Below are 19,997 nucleotides of genomic sequence, written 5' to 3'. Positions count from 1 at the left end.
ATGCAGTATGGGAGATGTAGGATACACTGTGTTTGTACCAAGCATCCTCCAGGGCTGAAATATGAAGCCAATGCAGAAATGCCAAAAGCTGCAGTTCATCAAATGGCCACTTGAGGCTGGCTCTTCATCAGAATTAATCCCAGCAGACCCCAGTGTTAAAATGTCCAATTTTACAGCAGATTAAAAATGTTTACAGCCTGATGCCCAAAAAAATAAAAATCAACCAACTACTACCAAAGAGCAACTACACAAATGACAGCTACCTTTCTGTTCTGTTTTATATTTTATTTATATTTTCTTTTAAATGTGTGTGTCCCATTCTATCATTTTGTGTCCCATTTCTCCTGTTTTCCGTGAGTTTTTTTTTTTTTTTTTTTTCCTCAGCAGCAGTTTGTGACACGCAGGGTGGATAACTGATCTGTCAGTCTGTTTAGAACTGATCAGATTAGATCTTTTAGACCCAGCAGAATGAATGGTTCATTTTTGTTTTCAGTGCTGGCTTTCTGCTGTTCCGTGTGTGCCCAGAGTACAGTCTGCCTTCTGAGAGTATGAGGTTATCAATAACTGAAAGGTATATGTATTTCAACAGCACTCCTAATCAACGGTCCAGCTCCAAAATTAGTAAATCTATTTCTGATTGCAGATGTTTTATCATGGCAGGGGAAGCCCTGCACAGTAATAGGCTACATGCATACTCATAACTGTTGAAGATCAGTCTACAATCACAAAAATCCATTATAGTCACAGTACGGACGACCTTTTCCTTGGCTCATTTATAAAAGTTACAGCTTGTATGTAGTCAAATACTCTGAGCAAACCAACAAACAAAAGTGCAATATGCAAACCCCGGTACTAATAACCAAAATAACCTCGCAAAGAGCAGTGCATTAGAGTCACAAAATGTCATGTTCAGTGTCATTCCAAACAAAAGAGAGAGAGAGCATGTACAGCTCTGGTGATAGATAATAGACTGGGCAGAGTAGCAGCCCTTATCTTTCATGGCTTTAGGGTAGGACTGAACTTTCAGTTTACAGAAATATTAAATGATGCATTATGCAGCTATGTCAGGACAGAATTAGTGGACTAGAATAACTGAAAATTTGTTATTAATGCAGCTGACTCAATATCATCAGATATTCAACATGTTATTAGTAATGCATCATGTTTCAGATGTCCATCCTGTCTGTCCTCAGAATCAGAGGCTGTCAGTGCTTTCTCTGCACAGTGTTTCTTTTTGCTATTTACCTCTACACAAATCAGTGGTTAGTTGCTGCTCTGTATTCACAAGAAGGGGCAAGTCAGGACAGTGTACAATATTGGCATATTTTTAGGGCTAAATGCTGGAGTGGGGAGATAGTTAGTTTCTAACTAATCCGTCAACCAATCTTTTAATTATCAAATGGCATTATAAAAGATAAAATGTGATCCAATCAGCTCCTTTAAATTGTTATCTGTAAGTTATTCATTTTTGTGTCCTCTTACATTCTTAGCTGATGCTTTATAATTGTCCATGTTTCTGGATAGTTCTGGTAACCCATGGTGTCTAGTTGTAGAACGATTTAACAGTCCACACATCCCAGCCACTGCAAGATTGCCATATGGTTGTTGTCAAGTTTAAAACTTTCTATATTCTGCATATACATTTTCAAAAAGAATGTATTTGGTGGCAGCCTGTTAATAATCACCAACATTTTCATTTGCAACTCTGATTTCATTACGTATTTTCCCTCAGTATCTGTAAGAGATTACAGTTACATTTATTTGTAATTTAATTAGATGTAACTAGTTACTCTCCAACACTGCTTACAAAGTGGCAACCAGTGAGATAGACAGAGTAAATGCAAAATTGCTTGTTTGTTTCAATTACATTGCTTACTATTGACCATCTTGCAATGGCATAACACAAGCTGTGATGCAGCCATGTGCAACAACAAATCTGGGCCTGGGGCATGAAGGTTGGAGGCAATGGCCTCTTTGTTACACCCTTCAACCTTCAACTTTCAACACCCTTGCTCCAACCACAGCCATCTTTGAACTCAGCCTTCATTTTGATATCAACTAAATGTCATGTTTTATGACTACATTTTGCATGGAGGTGACACTATCACATTGAAAAAAATCTGTCCACAGACAGACAAAGATATAAACACCTGGCTAATCAAAATGGCTCTGCGGTAGTTCCAACGACAATAGGTGCCACCAGGACCACATTTAGCCATAATGACACACACACACACACACACACACACACACACACACACACACACAGATTTACACAGTGAAAACAATACCAGCTGTCCCAATGTTATCATAACAATATTAAGTTTGAATAGTAATATCTGATTACTGAAATGGCTACAATAATTCCACTTGCATATTAAAAATAGAAAAAGGTACAAGGTAGACTAAGTTCAGATATTTGCCACTGTGGATTTAAGGAACAATAGAGTACTAGTCTACACCTCTAATGTGATGGATTTTTTAAAAAGCTGCAGAGCTAACTACGGTGGTCACGTGTGTGAGGCAGATTTTCCTCAACAGCTTTCTAGGTTAAAGTGTGTAAAGCAGTGAAACCAGCCTCGCTCAGCCTGAAGGAGCTGCTAACGTAGAGCTGTCTTAGAGATGAGGAGGTGGAGGAGGGGGATGAACCTGAGAAAAGAGAGGAGGTTAACAGATGGAGGAAGGGCAGAGAGAAAGAAACTGGAAGAAACCAAAAGACTGAACCATGGAGAGAGAGAAGGAGAGAGAGAGAGCAGAAGAAACGTAGCGAAGCAGAAGGATGTGTGATGGATGGAGGGATGACAGGTGTGATGAAAGACTGGAACCAGGGATAAAGAGAGGCAGATGGATCATCATGGCATTACACCAGAGTGTGTGTACATGTGTGTGCGCATATCTTCTTTTCCTTCTTCTTCCCAGTTCTATGTGTTTGTTGAGCACTGGTGATTATCAGAGCTTATAACTGAGGTCATGAGAATCACCGCTCACACAGGCCTCTATTTAGCTTTCAATGACAGAGTTAATTATTGTATGTTGGCGCATGTGCAGACGAAGCCTTATGTGCATATACACATGCATACCTCATGTCATGGAAGTTCTCTATCCCTCAATGATTTTTTTCTTGTTTGCACATTAGACAGACACCAGTCTTCTAATCTAACTTGGGTATTTAGCAAGAAAAAGAGAAAATCATACAACCAGTTCAACAGAATGAGAGACTACAACTCAAACTTTAAGCAGTTTCTTTTTCTGCTGAAACAGTTGAATGTTTTTCCTGAGCAGCTGCAGAAAATACTAGGTCAGGTTTAACATAGCCTGTGAAAAAAATCGAGGAGAGGAGGGAAAAATTAGCTGAGTAAAGGAAGATGGGGCAAAACCCAAGACCACACCAAGTGTGTGTGCAGGATGGTGTATGTGTGTGCCTGTGCATTTGTACAGCCCAACGAAACTGTTGTCTAATTATCACCCCTGTGGTGCAATATTCACACTTGTTATCACTTTGCTATCTCTATTTTCTCATCTCTCCGTGCCTCTCTCTCACACACGCAGAGTTTGGATTGTGCCAGAGGATATAAGGTGTTGAATGTATTCTCAGAAAATTAATTTGCTGATCTACTCTCACAAGTTACCTGTGAGGGGGCAAGAGAGATGAAGACAGGGAGAAAAGAGGAAGCCAGAGAAAATGCAAGTAGGTCTTGGCTCTAAAAGAATCTGTATAGAAACCCAAAGGCAGGCAGAAAGAACAAAAAGTTTAGTCCTTTTTCATTATACTGAAGTGAACCTGAAAACCAAATGTTCTGCTTATTTCTTTTGAAACCTTTATTTGAATCTCCCTTACCCACCTGAAATTCCTGCAAAAGCTAGACGTCCTGAACTACGGAGTAAATGTGTACTTAAGTACACAGTTTTAGAATTTCTTTGAACAACAGCTCTCTCACATTAATGTGTCAGATTCCATTTATGAATGCACCCTGTATAAAAGTAAAAAAACATCTGCTACAGTTCCGTTGCAGTCCTTTCCCTAGATGCAATTATGGTGCAGAGACACCAGAAGTGCAAATGTGCAAAACCAAGCCTTAAAGAGACAGAGTGTTTCAAGCAGAGAGTGAACACAGATGTTCCAGCAAAGACAGTAAGAGAAAAATTGTGTTTTTTTGAACAATAAAGCATGTAAACATGTTTTATTAGAAGCACAGAACACAATTATGAATCTGAGAGTGCGTATAATATGGGACCTTCGAGAGGCGTGAGAGAACTATATGCTGATGTAATTACATGGAACAAAATACAGATGCATTGTGCATATTGGTGCTATTCTTTGCATCAAAGTGTTTCCTGCTGATACCACATTTCAACCTGTAATCTTAAGCAGCCAGATCCTTATGCAAAATTTGCCATTTATAACTAATGGGATGAGAGATAGGCATCTTTCTCTATGTGTGTGTGTGTGTACATTGTAATAAATACAGAAAAGAGAGCAGGCACCAGTAAATAACCATGAACTATAGTGGATAACTTGTTGTAAGAACATTTTAAGTTAAAATTATGTTCCTCCAAATTTAATCCTCAAATGGAGTTTATGTTTTATGCCTTTCACTGTTTATAGTCCTGTCTTTGAACTCAACATTTTCCTCTTCTCTCCTCAGCAGGGACCTTCACCCAGCTCCTCCTTCCAACAAATCACATAAGACAAAACTTGAGATTAAAAAGTGTTCACATTGTGTGGTTATGTTGACTCACTGTTATGTAACGTCTTATTACGGTGGCGACAAGGGCAAACACACTATGACAGCCCAAAACATTACCATTCGGAGTAATGTGCTACACATGCAGAAATGATGCAAAGCCAAAAATTCACAAACCCACACAAAACAGATATAACTGAAAAATGCTGCATATCCATTCAACACTACGAAAGCTGTCCAGGCCTCTAACTGTAGCTCTTTTATAACATTGGTAAGGAAACATGCATGATGATTTTTACACGTTATTTCAAATGTCTTATATCCTGATGAAATCCAGATGAGATTTAACACACTTTTATTTGCATTTAGCAACATACCTTCTCTGTTGGTCACATCACAAATCAGAATACAATTCACTGGTTTTACTGAGTCACATATAAAAAAATAGCCTTTGCAGAATATCTTATACACTTAACCTGTTTAGCTTACAACTGTCCATAACCCATGACAGTATCATGAATGAATATGTATGAACACACACCACTCCCTCACCTATACACATCAATCTAATGATCAGATCAACACCACAGCACCTCAGTGTGACTTGTATTTGATCAATTTTAACTGCTGTTATCACAAAGAGAGAGGAGATACACCATAGATGAAATGGGATTATCACACAGTGAATAGCCATTTGAGTGCTGCTTACTGACACTCTCTGTCAGCTCACCTAAATCTGGCCTTGGACAGTGTTGGCGTGTGGCTGTGAGTCACTCATAGAGAAAGAGAGGAAATCTACTCAACAGTCAGTAAACTCGCCTTCAAACAACACTCTTTTTAAGGTTATTTTTTGGGGCATTTTCCCTTTATTTATAGGACAGTTGAAGAGAGACAGAAAAGATGAGAAAGAGAGAGGGGAATGAAACACAGTAAAGGGCCACAGGCCAGATTCGAACCTGGGAAACCATGGGCATATGGGGCGCACACTGTACCTGGTGAGCTAGAGGTCGCCCTGTTCTGTCAGCTTCTAGTAGGTTCTACCCAGGTTCAGATTTTCAAATGTAAACATCAACTAGCATCAAGGAAAGATGGAAAATGGGCACAGCTGAACTTATTCAGGCATTGGATAACAAACCAAATAACCTCCATTCTCAAAAAGATTCCAACAGTATATAAGTAACTGTAATATTCTTTGATTTACAGAAACGTGGATAAATTATTTGGTGTCATTCAACCAGTGGAAACGTTTTCCATTTGCCAATCTGACAGTGCAGAGGTTTTTGATGAGAGGAGGAAAGGAGTCATCTGGTTTACAGTGAATGAGCACTGGTGTGACGGTGGAAATTTGAGGTGCTATCCTTTTCCTGCTGTGAATCACTGCTATACACACTATTTTTCGATGTTAAATATGCAAGAGTAACTGTTATTCATTTCTATTCATTTTTTTGTCAAAGCCACAGGGAGCTAATAAAAATTGTGTAAAAAGTTACCCTGCAGCTCAGATGCCGCAGGTTACCTACCCCTGCAATCCAGCACAGTGTATTTCTGCCCTATTTAAAGTGTGGATTTTCAATGGAAATGGTCAGATACTGGCTTTTTTTTAATCGTAGCTGGGTACATGATGGTGGTTTGTGTCAGGCGAACATGTATTTGGTACCAATTTTCCAATATGGTACCAATTTTCAAACCTTTTCCTTCCAACAATGCATGCATACATCATTCTACCTTTCTGTTCCTATGTTAGCACATCTATTTGATCCTCCTCATCCCTCTGTTTTCTCCCCTACCTTCTCCCAGTCTTTTTTCTTCCCCATCATCCCATCTCATAACTATTCTCATTACAGTTGAATCACACTGAATTTTTTCATCTCTGCGTCTCTTTCATACAGTCTGAATCAGTCTCTCTCCTACCTCTCCTCTCCCATTCACTCCCCACCTCCTTAAGCTTCTCTTCCACCTCTTCCCATCTCTTTCTTCCTGCTTTATCTCCCTCCTTCCCTCCGCAAAAAGTAATATATTTGGCTCTGAATTGGAAGTTGAGCCTTTGTGTGTGTGTCTGTGTGGCCAGTGATAGACAAGTTCATGAGCAGGTTAGTAGCCTGAAGGTAACCTCGACCAGCCGCTCGCCTGTCGTTATCACCACCACACATGCACACAATTTTTCATTCCTTCTCTGTCCTTTTCACTCACACACATGCACTCATGTTAACTAAGACTCTAGAGGGACGTGTTGTCATGATGAGGGTGTCTGAGAGAGTCAAACCTATCATAGAGCTGTGTGCGGGCATGATGGAGTGTTAGTAAATCCAATTTTGTAAGGCGAGGACCACAGCCTGATGAAACTTAAGTTTGATTAGGAAATGTGCATATGAGTGGTCAGACAGTGAGGCAGTTTTGGGTAGTTGGTGGATTTGGCGGTTGGAGAAGAGAAGGACTTCAGATTCTCGGCAAAGAGCCCAATTAGAGTTTTGTAGTTAGAGAGGGAGAGGCAGACAGTTGGGAAGGCAAAGCTGGGGCGGTGGGGTTGAGAAGTGGGTGTTGTTAGCGTGTCATGTTCCTTCCTCGCCAATCTCGGTTACATGCACAAATACTATTTTCTGTATGATGTTGATGCAAAGGGATCATTCTGCTGTGCCCTTCTTAAAGTGATAGTTTAACATTTTGGGAAATATACTTATAAGCTTTCATACATGAGCTAATTGAAAGACACTTTCATGTCTGCTTGTTAATATGAAGCCAGAGCCAACAGGTGGAGTCTTGTAATTTCCAAGAAGTTGCCAGGCAACCAGCCAAGGCTCCAGGGAGTCACTGTAACAGGACAAAAAAATAGTTTCAACATGTAGCTGTCCAATAAAACCACATGTTGGCTTTTTGTTATCGAGATTTCTATTTGTAAATTAAGTAAATATAAACTTGGTTAAATCTGAGTAAAATTTAATAAATTAATAAATTACTTAACATTATGAAAAGTCAATGTAGACTTTTAGTTTCACACAGGACATACACTGCAGTCTCCTGTGTGAGAGTCATGCTTTGTTTGATCCATTCAGCTCAGCACAGACTTTCCTGCTCTTTCTACATCAGTTGCTCTCAGTTTCAAATGTTGCTGTGGATGGGTTCACATTGGAGTGAGTTGAAAGGCCAGTGTGTCTCATAAAAATACTAAAGCGTGCCTTTGGGGTTGATATCATATGTTGTGGCACATGACGAAGTTTCAGTGTTTGACATCCTGGAGAAGAGAATGGGCTGGCCAGACTAAGCTAATCTAATTGCTCGTTGGCTCCAGCTTAAAAAAATAGCAAACAGATATAAGATCCACATCAATTTGCACTGGTCAGGTCATATACAGGTCATCCTGTAGCAAATGTGATGCACAGTTTAAAACACATTGTAACACAAGGTCACTGTTGTAAAATGATTGTGGTTAGGTTTTTGGCAGACAAAAAGATCATCTTTTGAGAAAATAGAAGTACAATTGTTACATAACGTAATGTACCTGGTGCATTTCATAAAGACACTAAAGGATGAATTTGGCAGCAATATTACACACCGGTATATGACACAGTGGATTTTAAAATGATGGGGGGGTCAGCAACATTTCCATTGCCAAAAAATTTAATTAAAAAAAAATGTATTCTTTTAGTCTGGCTGTAAGCAAAAGGTTTTGATGTCTCTGGTGGTGTTTAAGTTGCTTTATACCATAGGATAATATACTTTAAGGAGACAAATATGATCAAACTGAAAATGACTTTATTTTTGCACTTTAGCAAAACCCTGTACAAGAGTACACAAACATGTTTGCACCCAGAGAGGTGAGGCTGAGCAGCTTCAGCATTTTTTTTTACAAAACAGGTGATGCAGTACAGTCTTGACAGTAAAATTTTGCTACATTTTCATGTCGTAAGACCAGCTCTCTCTCTCAAACCCAGAGAATGATTTAATTGGTCGATGTGAACCGACACACACTGTCCAACATAAACCTGATGAGTTTCGCTCTTTTCCCCTGAGCAGATGACTACGTGATTAATGGCACATTAAAATAAGATATGTAATGGCATTATGGCTGTGTCTGTACAGAGTTAGATTTATGTGAGCTCCATCCGTGGCCTCTCATTTGAGGGATGTGCTGCATTTTCAAAGCACTGCGGTTTAAACACGTGTAAATTAATAAATATCTAACATGTAAGGAGGCGTATAAATATCTGACATGTAAGTAGGTGCCATTAGGTGGCATCATAAAGAAAATCAAAATATTCTCTGTCATGTGAATGGGACTGATGTGGGAAGCTGTCAGTTTATGCAATCATTTGAAAAGATGACAGACTAAACATATGAATGAAAATACTGCAATTTCCTTAGGTACCCAAATATGAGCAGAAATAATAGAAACAAACTGTTGTTGCCAAACTGAACAAACATAAATAAGGACAGTGTCAGACGTCCTCCAGTACATCTCTTTATCAAGAGCAGCCAGTGTTGATTCAGTGTGCTTACAGTCCATGTACCCAAAGACACTTCAACTCAGACAGACACTGTCTCTGTCCATGTCCACTCTGCTCTCTTTCAGCTCTCTCATGAAGTGAATCACAAAGACACAAGACATAGTCCTCAACTGCCCCCCCGACAGTACTCTCTCTTCCCTCTCTGCCCTGTCAGCCTGCTCATGCTCATAAACCTCTCACAAGCGTGTATGCATGATTGTATAAAGATTTTGCAAAATATGCTGCAGATGATTAAAACATTTCATTTTGTATTTAACTCCCACGACAGAAAGTACACAGGAAATAGTGCTGTTTGGTAATTTGTTTACATATGTGGTTATATTTGTCAATACCTATACTGCTTGTCTTGTCTCGCCTCCGCTGTTTTTCTCTTCAAGGCATAACTGTAAATAACAGTGCTGGCATATTTACAAAACAATTCATGGATATAAATAATTAAAAAATACATTCTAAAGGATGAACAAAACTAGAAGACTGGCCCGGGCACTCCAAGGAAACAAACAAACAGAGGATGTTTGACAAGGACACTTCTGTTTGTGTTAGCCTACATATGTACGTCATGTCATGTTGCATTATGTTTAGCTGTAGCCTCACAACACACATACTTAACCCAAACCACAATTTTCCGAAACCTACCCAAGTAGTTTTGTTGCCTAAACCGAACCACATCCATATGCCTACAAGCTTAACAACATATTTATGTGTTTGACCCAGAAGACAGCTGTTTGTGTGTCTATATCAGACGATAAGAGGGCATAACAAAGCGTTGTTTTTTTTTTTTTTTTATGAGAGACTCTCCTCCAAAATATGAACACATAGTTTGTTTGTGCAAGCAGCAATTACAACCCATATTTATGTTTATTGTTAGGTAGCGACCTCTGGTTGCCATAGTAATGATGACAAGAGTAAAGGACAAAGTCAGGTGACGTAGTATAAAGAGTGATAAAATTTGCTTAGGTTGAGAGGGTCAAAGAAATGCAGGACTTTTCATCCAAACACTAGTGTTCTTATCCCATGTATCCAATCTCGTTATACACTGTATAATGACAATAAAGAGCATTCTGATTCTGATTCTGATTCTGAAACCAAAAGGGCATTTTGACGGAGTTATGTAGTATGTCATGGCACAACAAGCTTTAATACCAAGTCATTACATAATTCTGCATTGCGATGCACTTTTGCATCGACATATTATGTTCTAGGTATCCACCTGTGTCTGCTGTTGACAAGATGCAGCTACCGTGATGTCAACATATGCACATTGTAAGATTACACAGCACGTGGTTATGTTTAGACAACACAAGTACATGGCAACCAACTGCAAGATGTCTACAAAAGCACATGCTGCCACAGATGGTTAGGTTTAGGCAAAAGAGAAACATGGCAAGGTGTAGCAAAAAAAAAAAAACATTAAAGTCTGGGGGTTTTCATAGATCCATCCCTCCCTACTACCCACCCTATAGGTATCCTTATATAATGTTGTTGTCGACAGCGTCTTAATCTGATGCTGCCAGGCTGCGCATCATGTGGACACAAAATGTGGCTTTTGCCGTTGGGATCAAAATCCCTCCAAAAGTGGTAGTATGATACAACTTTGAAATAAGAATGGGCTGATTCGTATGTCAGGTCAAGCACAGGATGTTACGTTAGTAAAAAACTCACTTGATTAAGCCAAACCATGATCTTTTGTTCTGCTCCTGACCAAGTAGTTTTGGCAATCTGTTACTGTTCCACAACATTAACCACTTGTTCAAAACAGTAACCGTTAATGGTTAGATGCAAACTATTCCGTGGTCTACTGGTATGTGTTGCTAAGGTGTACGCTCCTGTTGGTTGTATCAGAGGGTAGAAACTTTTGGGTTTCAGGACTTGGTGGAATAAGGACGGACTCTCTAACTACAGTCTGCCAGATTTCACCATGAAGCACCAGAATTGTCCAGATTCACTGAGCCTGCACTCTTATCAACTAAATAGGCAAATATATAACATTTGTGAAAAAATAATGGTGCGCCGCTTTCTGACAAAATGCTTTTCTTGCTTATAAATTGCTTTTTGTTCTGTAAATGCAGGAGGTTCTTTCAAAAGAAGAAATGGGATTTCAACTCAGTTCATGCAATTTTCTAAAACAACATAATATCTTTGCTCACAATCCTATCTCTCTCCCTTACTGTTTGTTTTGTCTGATTTTTTCTGCTTTTCCAACCCAGAACTTTACAATACTCATATATACTATATATATACGCCACTGAAAATGAAATATTCTTATAGCCATACACAATAATAGTAACAATGCCTGAATTTTACACACACACTTTATTATAGGCCTAGTTCAAAATAGAGCTTACATTGTGTCTGTTGTGTAGAGGTTGCAGCAGAGCAGCATAATACAGTGAAGATAGCCTAAAAGTATAAATATATAAATACATAAATATGGTCATTAACACTACAGCAAACACACAGCGGGGAAAATATAAACAAAGGAATAGTTTCATAAAAATATACTAGATACTTTCAAATATAGTATCTAAGCATAATACATGCATGTAGTGTATGTTTTTGCGGTTACTTCTCTCCTGTTTATTTCTTTGTGTTGCAGCTACTTTTTCTCAAAATACTGGAAGCACAACAGCCTACATTAGGTAGACACATCCATAATTAATCTCTACAGCTGCTGTGCCACACCCCGCTGTGTGTGCATGCATGGACACACACACACACACACACTCAGGTCACGTAAAAGCAGCCAAAAAAAACAGAAAGAAAGGAGTCATAAAAACAAATGATAAGGAGTGATAAGAGAGATATGATAGAATGGAATACGAAACCCTTTAGGATGAAATTAAACTTGAAGTTTATTTATGAAATAACCTGATTATGTATTTTGATATTCAGCTCAGAATGTGGGTTGAGATGACAAACTGTTTCTCTTTCACTTTTTTGGAAACATTTGCTAAATGAAAGGTTTAATTTAGTAAATGTGTAACTTAAAAAAATAAGTAATAAGTAAAAATAAAGATGTTTATTGTCATGGTCAGCTGCTATACAGCCCCTCCCCCTCTTCCTCCTTTATGTATTTCTCCCTGTCTGCTTACTCTTATGTGGTCTAACCTGTGTGTGTGTGTGTGTGTGTGTGTGTGTGTGTGTGTGTGAGTGTGGGCGTGGTGTTTCTCCGTAGGCTGGGCCAGGTGCAGGCAATCTCCTGATGAGCTGGTGGAGTACTTAAGCTGTGGCTTCAGACCTTTGCGTTGCCAGAGTATTACTCCTGCCAAGTGGTAGATGGTCTCACGGCCTCTCAGCATTACCTGTTGTTTCTGAGTTTTTCTAGTTGTTGCCAGTGTGGCTCACTCCCTTGTGTCTTTTTACCTCCTGTCTCAGAGTCACCACAGCTCCTTGCCTTCTGCTCCAGCCATCATGGTGTTCACTCATCTGTGATCCTGCCTGCCTGTCCGCTCGCTTCCCACCTTCATCCGAGCACTCGAGACCTCACAAAAGTGATCCTCACACTGGTTTTGGACTGGATGTGTGCTACACGTGGAGATCGCACGGAGCTTCCTCCTCATGTTTCACCATAATCCTCATCTGTGTCTTGTGTCAGCGCTTGGGTCCAAAAATGTCCAACCCGTCACAGTTTATGAGGATTTATAAAAAGCCCTCATTTTTCAAGGGGCCACATTTGTTATGATTAGATATGAATTTGTTTTTTCAGTCTAATTAGTATTTCACTGTAAACAGAAATAAACAGAAGTGAGTCATACGTTTGTGGTGTTTGTTTTCTTTGTTCACTCAGTTCTTGATCATTTTAGAGGCATTGTTTAATTTTATGAAATTACACTGCCCCTCCTCCCCAAACGTCATAAACTAATTTAATGTAGGTATGTGCATTAACAGTATAGTCTTAATCCTGATATCACAGTCCGTATTATTTTTTTTGTGACATTTTTAGGCCTTGATAGTTTAAAGTTTTGATTTAGTTCAGAAAGTTCAAATATTTCATTTCAAACTTGGCCAGCAGAACATCAGGTACATATAAGTTTAGTGTAGTCATTGAAAGCACTCAACATATTGGTTGAGTTTTAGTCAAGACTAAATATGAACATTTTTGTCAAATTTCAGCAAACTGGCTCCACATTTGAATCCACCTGGCTGGTGCTGAAAATTGTCAAAAAATTGTCAAAATCAGAAAATTCGATTTTTCAGGATTGCTGATATTTTTAAAAATGGTACATTGGTGTGCAGTCTCATGTGTCAGAATTTCTTGTAATGTATATCCAGATATACAAGATAATGCTATTTCATGTATTGTATCTGTTATACACATAACATATATATTACTAACCAGAAAAACTGTCTGCCTGTATCCCTGTGCAACACATTTAATGACTCCAATCTCTCTGACTTACACACTCACCCATTATCAAGATCAAAAATAAGTCTGATAACATTCAGGGTCATGATGACATTTGGTTTTGTAGCCACAGGGTGATCTTTCCCCAGCTTGGATCCAGACCTCTGAGTCACTGCCCACGCCTCGGGTTTGATCAGGGACTCAAACATGATTAATGAATTAAGTAGCAGGAAGAAGTATTCAGATTTTTTAGCACAAGTCCTGTATTCAAAATCCTTTTCAAGTCTAACTATGTAAGTTTTTAATAAAAACTATTAAATATTTCTGACCCAGCTGCCATGTTGAAAACAGCTAAGCCAAAACTTTTTCATTTTACAGCTTAAGGCACACTTATAGTTGTGCACTGGACTGCATCACTGCGGCGTGTAGTGACACTTTATTAGGTATATGACGGCGTGAGCCAATCATCCAATTGGCCTCATTTGCCATTTTCAGGTTTCTCAATACACAATACACTCAGTAGAAGTCAACAAAAGGTAATATTCTTTCACCCATGTTCCTTATTATAGACAGAAAGACAGCCATACACCTGAATTCATGTTTCTCTCATTTACCGAAACAAAGACTTTCAGCCGTTTTATTATTTCAGCACCCATGTTACCACAAGAGAGCAGCCACCACACAAGTGAAGCACATCTAGAGAAAAGGAGTCACTTCATTTTTTTTCCTGTGATACACACTGTTTTCATCAAAAAAAGACACTGAACATGGTAAGTATATAAATTCTATACCACCTTTTACTACAGGTTCAATGTCTTTATCTGTAGCAGACATGAGGAAATAAAAGTTTATCCATTTTACTCAGCCTTTCCTCTTTCTGTTTCTGTTGTTGTAGCAGCAGGTGGCGCTGCTACAGTAACGCAAAAACAAACGCAGCCAAAGTGAACACACACTGCTCACACATGCAGTGTAGCCCGAATGTAACCTCCAGGGTGCGTGATGTGCACTGCATGCAAAATCGTTCTCAGGGTCCGTATTTTTTAGGGTATTAAAAATCACACCGTCACAGTTTCTAAGTACAGTATCAGACCTTCCAAGCCTATTATTCAGTGCACTAAAATATATTTCTGAAAACATTTGAGGCTAAAAATAGGCAATGCAGTAACAGTATCTTGATATGAGCAGTGATTGACATGATTGACAGTTGTAACAGTTGTATGAGAGAGTGCTGTTTTTGTTGTTGTTGTTGTTGTTCAGGCACAGCATGTTCTTGCAAATGTCATTATAAGCACTTCAAGGAGGCCAAGGAATGTTTTTTTTTTTAGACCATCTGTCTCATGTTCTACTGTGTGGTTGTATTAACAGTTTTATTTAATAAGAAAAGAATATATTGTTTAAAAGTTAACTACTATAGCTTTTATATGAAGTGTCACATTGCCTGAAACCACTACATTAATCAGGCTGGCTTATATCCTGTGGTCTCCCAGTCTGAATCGCCCCAACAGATGGCAAACCTGGGTGGAACGATGAGTAAACCTCTCTTAAGATTTAATGTGTGTCCATTGCTTACGGCACTGAACACCAGCTGCTCACTGGAGCTGCTCACTGGTCAAAAGTAGAAAACTGGAGACCTCATGGATGTGAGTGTGTCTGAATTTTGGGCCATTTGTGGTGAAGGAATCCCTCCCTGCAGTGATCCAGGGTTGCTTAATAGCGCAGTTCGTGGTATTATTGCACTACCTCTTTTTCATTTAGGCTATTTATTTAATTAAAAAAACCTAAAGGGGTGAAGTAACATTCGGTTTAGCTACCAATGGAATTGTCATTGTTTCTGTCTGAACATGAGGTGAGGTGGGGTGACATCACATGCGGCTGTGACAGTGGTTGGCTTGGTGATATCGTGGTTATTCATTGTTGCTGTTACAGCAACAGCCCTACTGAACATGAAGCAGGACACTGGAGACCATACTTATGTTCACCCCATTTTCCCTCAGGTAAAACTATGTACAAGTTTTATTTCAAGTTCACAATCTAAAAATACATTGTATGGACATAAGGGCTGCACAAAAACTCTCTGAAGGACATTTTACGACATATTTCTATTAAAACAAAAACTTTCTTGACAGCACACCTATCAAAGGGGCGAAGTGAATGATGTTGTTCAATTATTCAGCTCCCAAAAGGGGAAGAAACACTGGTCTGGAAACCACGCACAATAGCTGTCTGTTTGGCAGCCAACTGACAACCATTAAAATATCATCAGTTTGTATGAGGGAGAGAGGAGACAACAGAGCTGATTTAAAGCTGCCACTTAGAGGAGGAGGAGAGAGAAGAGGGAGAGATAAGAGGGGGTGAAGGATGAGGGCACTGAGGTGGAGCCAGAGAGGGTTTCAATGAAAAAGCAGATTTGAGTGGAGATTGCTGGCATGAGAGAGGAGTTTGCTGTCTTTAAACAGGCAGTTCACATGAGGTCGCGATATCTGAATATTTTCCATTGTTGCCTGAATTTCTTTACAGTGAAGGTCGTTCACCCTTTTTAGAGATTAGAACACAGAGGGCGAATTCCTTGTTGTTCAGACAACAACAGTTTTGGATTGGTTTAGGCAACAGAAGCATGTGGCTCAGTTTAGGCAACTAAATGTGGTTAGGTTGGGCAATATTTGTAATTCACATGATGTACCATCACCTGACATACATTAGAAGAAGTCAAGCGACACACATCACTAGCATAGCATGCTACACATACTACCACATTTGTTATTAAAATAGTTTCACCTGGGAAACCAACAGCGGGTGAAAGTCCAAGATTTGTGTGGTCCATCAACATCTGCTCTTAACAGCCCTGTGTGGACTTCCTTGCTATTTATAAAAAGGCAGTTGCTCAGAGTGTCTAACATTGATGCCGGCCACGGCATCTCATACTGCTTCAAAGGGTGCCTCAGGGCCTTAGGACTTTGACCGTATGCGTTTTTTGTCACTGCAGTGATAGAGAAACGTATTACCACCTTTTAGCATTAAGCAGGGACAGTTTCTGTCTTTGTTTAGAGATACCACAAAAGAGAAATAATACAACACACAAGAAAGAAATCCCCCATTAGCCTGATGAACTGTCGCTGCTCGTTGTGCACGGGAAGCTAAGGGGAAGAGTAGCTGAGAAGTTTTGTTTCTTCAGATGCCATTGAACATATGGGAAAAAGTTAATGATGATAACTACACAATGATTACCATGTTCATATTTCATATCACAATATGCATTCCTGTAACTTTCACCAGCAATATATATATATAGTTGACATAGTTCTTCTACAAGAGAGACAAGTGATAAACAGAAGTAGTAAGTAGCCTATCTTTTAGGGTACCTACTGCAGGCTGACAGAATATTTTATGTTAATGTAAGACCCAATCAAAGATAAGCGGTGTGCTGGCAACACTGTATGTTACAGGTCTGCCATCAAGGACAGAACTATGTGAGACACCAAATATAGAGGAAAATAAGGTGTTTAATTAGTACACCACCAGTTAATTATTTCCATTTATTGCCAACGTAACCTTGAAAATGATTTTAGCTGGTGCACAGCTAAACATGCAGAAATGTTTTTAAAAAAATAATAAATAAATCCATAGACAAGGAAACCATTCAAAATATATGTAAATAAAAGTGTCTATGATATTAAAAGTATAATAATAATAATAATAATAATAATAATAATATTAATAAAAATAATCCCAATAAGCAGAAGGATTAAGTGCAAATGTAACAGAAAAACTTCATACCTAAGCAAGCAGGGGTGCTCAGGGGGAAAATGAAAATTTGAACATTTCAATGACAACTGCTGAACTCCATCTGCTGATGAGAATCTTTGCTAACTGCTGTTCCTAAAGTGATTTTAGGACCTCGAATGAATTTCTGTTTGGGTTTTAATAGTCATTCTTTAAAGGAAAAAGCTATTTTCTCAGTAATAAGTACCAAATAACATAGTTCCTCCAAAAAATAATAGATGTCTCTATGTTCAATAATTTGTATGTGTGTGGGATTCAGCATCACGGTTTCTTCTAAAGGCTGGCCTTCCACTGACCAATCAATATGCTGCTTTTCCTTGAAGATAATGACGTTTGTGTTCTTTCTTTGTCTGTTCTGCCATGACATTCTATTTCCTCAATGTGTTCCACACAAACAACTGTAACACATTACATTCTGTGCGAAACAGGAATTATCAGAGTTATCAGGCCCATCTAATGGCTGATAAGGACTGATACAGCAGGCTGGTAGCCACTTAACTCCCTGCAGTGTGCCCATGCAACACAAGCATGAATGATGTATGATGTATGGTGTGTATTTGGATGAGGGAATAGAGTATTTAAAACTCCACCATAGAGTAATGAGTTCTTTAAATAGCTGTCGAAGACTAAATTCTCCAGCACTTCAAGAAGGCTTTTTTCAGAGAAGCAAGGATTTTTGCCACTAATTTTGCCACTTCGACACATCACAGGTTTACTATTACAAAAAGACATGTTGCAGCAGACAGCATCACATGATAATGCCATATTACTTACAAGTCCTCATACATAGTAAGGCAAAAACAGAGTATTTGTATTGTCACATTTGCATCCATAAATAAATTAAAAACATGTGACTTAGAATGTGACACAAAATAATATTCAATCAGTGACAGCACAGTGACCTCCTTTGTTTGATTAAAATGCCACAAAATTTAAAACGTAACAAGGGGACAACTAATATAAATCATCCTTGAACTGAGGCCTATTGTGGTAAACCAAAGGGCATTTGAGAAAAATACTTTTTTCTTTAGTAATTTAAAAATGCCACACATTATTGGTTTGTTAAGTCTTAATGCCGCCATTATTCTGAAGTGCTTTTATCACCTATCTAAAGATCAACAGCCTTGAAAAGAGTAGTTTCTTAGCAACAGCTCCAGGACCCGGGGATTTACAGGCAACTCTGTTGCCATTCAAAAGTGGAGAGGCTGAACCCTTTCTGTGGCCCTGCACTTCACACAACAGCCTGTTGAAAGTGATCTCTTCAAATTATACAACAGCAGATTTATTTCTGCACAATAACCCTGACTGCACTGCAGCACCACTCCGTGTGTGTGTGTGAGTGCGTGCCCGTGTTTTCACTTCGCTTTGCCAGTAATGCCAGCTAAACACACACATGTACACACAAAAAGCGGTGCACACAAAGGAAGCTTTTGGCAGTTGCAGGCTTTACGGAGCAAACAGTCTGATCCAGAGGCCTGAACACTCATTAAACCCCAGCTCGACCTCCCTAACACACACACACACACACACACACACACATACACCAAGACAATGACACACACAGATTCACTCACTGAGAATTCTATGAATACACACACACACCTACAGGCGCACACAGAAATTCACTCACATACACACACATGTTAAGCTGCTCAAGCACAGCTCAGCTTGGTGGTCTTTGAAGCTGAGAGCTAAAGCAGATATTGATCTGATAGGCTGATCTCTCTCCATCTGTCTCCCTCTCTCTCAAATAGTACCTATGCCTGCATTTCTCCCCCCTCTCTCTCTCTGGTTGTATGTCTTTACCTGTCTTCCTCCCTATCTCTTCCTCGGTTTCTGAACACCTGTCTGTCAAACACTTTTCTGCTAATGAGAGCTGCAGGGTTGTTTAAACAATGAGATTCTTCTTTGAAATCCCGGTGTTTGTTTTAAAGTTCCATTTTTTTAACTTGCTCAGAAAATGAAGCTCCAGAGCTGTGCCTGATAGTATTCATAGATACTCATCATGATATTCTTTCCCAGACTTGTTGGTGAGACAATTTATTTGACGTGGGGCATCTTTTAATGCAGTTTCTTTTATCATACATGTGCCATTTAATTCTTTTTAAACCTGCATTGGAGTCAGCTTTCATGTGCAGCGTTCAGTCACCTTTCGCAAGCTATTTAACCCTTTGAAACTTGGGCAAATTGATTTTCTCTGAAAACACGGGGCAGGGTGAGCAGAGGGGCATGAACAACTAGGCAAGAAATGTCCCACAAATTGCAACAAATTACTAAAAGGTTACAAGCAAATGGCCAGAATTGTATTTTGAAATAAAGGGGAACATTTAAAAAAAAAAAAAAAAAAGGGAATAGGGAAAAATTTCCAGCAAACTATGTTCAGCGCTCCTGCTCTCTATAAAAATAAATGTGGGCAGGGCCTTGATTTCTTTCAGACTTAAATTACTTATATATGAACTCGGAATCCCAGAATAAATTAGCTTTCCTTCAGTGTGGCGCAATTTATTTGAACGTAACAAACAAGAACGAATATCCCCCTTGAAATATAATCACCAAATGGCATAAAAGGCTTCTCAGTGAAATAATCAAACTCCACATAAGAATAGGGTTAAAGAGGTAATCACTTATTAGAGTTTGGACTATTTCTAGTTTTGCTGGTCCAGTCTGGTGTATGAGCTAAAACCA

This window comes from Plectropomus leopardus, chromosome 14 (genome assembly GCF_008729295.1).
Source record: "Plectropomus leopardus isolate mb chromosome 14, YSFRI_Pleo_2.0, whole genome shotgun sequence".
NCBI classification, from domain to species: Eukaryota; Metazoa; Chordata; class Actinopteri; order Perciformes; family Serranidae; genus Plectropomus; species Plectropomus leopardus.
This window is presented reverse-complemented; position numbering follows the sequence as displayed.